This window comes from Cryptomeria japonica, chromosome 1 (assembly GCF_030272615.1).
Source record: "Cryptomeria japonica chromosome 1, Sugi_1.0, whole genome shotgun sequence".
Lineage (NCBI taxonomy): Eukaryota > Viridiplantae > Streptophyta > Pinopsida > Cupressales > Cupressaceae > Cryptomeria > Cryptomeria japonica.
Window position 1 is genome coordinate 575022676 of NC_081405.1, and position 1760 is coordinate 575024435.

The 1760-nt window shown below is 31.4% G+C and overlaps 1 long non-coding RNA gene across 1 annotated transcript; it reads right to left on the bottom strand.

The window, feature by feature from the left end:
• Positions 1-428: 428 nt before the first annotated feature.
• LOC131857399 (uncharacterized) lies at positions 429-955 on the bottom strand. The gene is made up of 3 exons (XR_009358721.1): positions 911-955; positions 742-825; positions 429-455 (listed from the first exon to the last, which is right to left on the bottom strand). It is a non-coding gene; the product is annotated as an uncharacterized LOC131857399 (long non-coding RNA).
• Positions 956-1760: the final 805 nt, after the last annotated feature.

Genomic DNA, 1760 nt, shown 5'->3' on the forward strand with positions numbered 1-1760 from the left:
ATAATCCATATAATATCTAATCCATATATATGTCTAGATGGTAACATGATGTTCACTCCACATAATATCTAATGTGCACAAAATATATAAAGTATGCACAAAATATATATGATCTAATCCTACTATGCAACTATCCATATATATAAAGTATGTGCATGTGTAAACAAATGTGTAAAGTCCATAAAAAAGTACATATCAAAGCCAAATAAATAGTAAAATCTAAGTGCTATCATCAATAACATCTCGTGGTCTCTTGTCCCCGGGACGTGGTCCAGATCCACCTGTCTCATGCTGTACAACAAAAAAATAATATTAAAATATTACTTGAAATTAACTATTAAAAGAATCATTTATCAAATATAGTAGAATTCATAAATTAAGTTACAAAATTACCATATCCTCATCAGCTCCTCTAGCAGTATCTCTCTTGTCCCCGGGACGTGGTCCAGATCCACCTGTCTCATGTTGTACGATAAAAAAATAATATTAAAATATTACTTGAAATTAACTATTAAAAGAATCATTTATCAAATATAGTAGAATTCGTAAATTAAGTTACAAACTTACCATATGCTCATCAGATCCTCTAGCAGTGTCTCTCTTGTCCCCGGGATGTGGTCCAGATCCACCTATCTCATGCTGTATAATAAAAAAATAATATTAAAATATTACTTGAAATTAAATATTAAAAGAATAATTTATCAAATATAGTAGAATTCATAAATTAAGTTACAAACTTACCATATGCTCATCAGATCCTCTAGCAGTATCTCCTCTAGCAGTATCTTGTGCAGTATCAACACCAAATGTAGTGCTAGCTAACTCCTGTACAAGGTCAAATTCAAAGTGTCCAATTAAATCTTAAATTAAGAGTCAAAATAAGATCAAATTAAGTATTACATATTAATACCTCAAAGGATGTCGATGTGCATTCAAATTGGCTCTGATCAAAATTATGAGGATAACCTATCCTAATGGTAATGTCCACCTGCATACATGCATTTAATGAAATCATATTTAGTGAACATATATATGTGTACTAAATAATTTCAAGTTAAGTTACAATATTGTAAGAGTTCATATTTAATTTAAGAATTATAAGATACATACCATAGATGGTGTCACAATAGTCAGATCCTCTTCTCGATGTGATGTAGAGGGTCCCTCATGACTTGAATCCTGGAGAAAGAAGCATTCAATGTATCAACATGAAAATTTATATAGTATATGATGATAACATATTAACTTAAAAAGATCTAGTACAATGTCTAGATAGAAATTTATACTATACCCCATAAGGTGTGTCGAGTTGTGTTCTAGTAGATGCAATATTGACTCTAATATTAGGTGTAGTCCTTATCAACATAAACAAAATTTATTTAATGAAGTATTAGATTGTATAAAAAAAGAGATGCACTTAGTTTATACCTATATTTAATGAAGTATAAAAAGATTGACATGTGTACATATATATATATATATATCTATACCTGGTCAAGATGAACATCCGAGCAAAGAAAATCCATATAAGATGTCATCATACTATCATTTGCTGCATCATGCTCATCTGGAACTAAAGTAGATCTTGCAGCAGTAGTAGGACCTACACACGTCTCATGACAACTCGAACACATATGTGGCATCCATCGAGGAGCAGATGCCATGTGAGCAGCTTGCTCACTCAGGTTACCTGTGAGGGAAGTCAAAGCATCTAATGTCAAAATGAATGATGTATTTTGGACATCTGTAGGAATCGATGG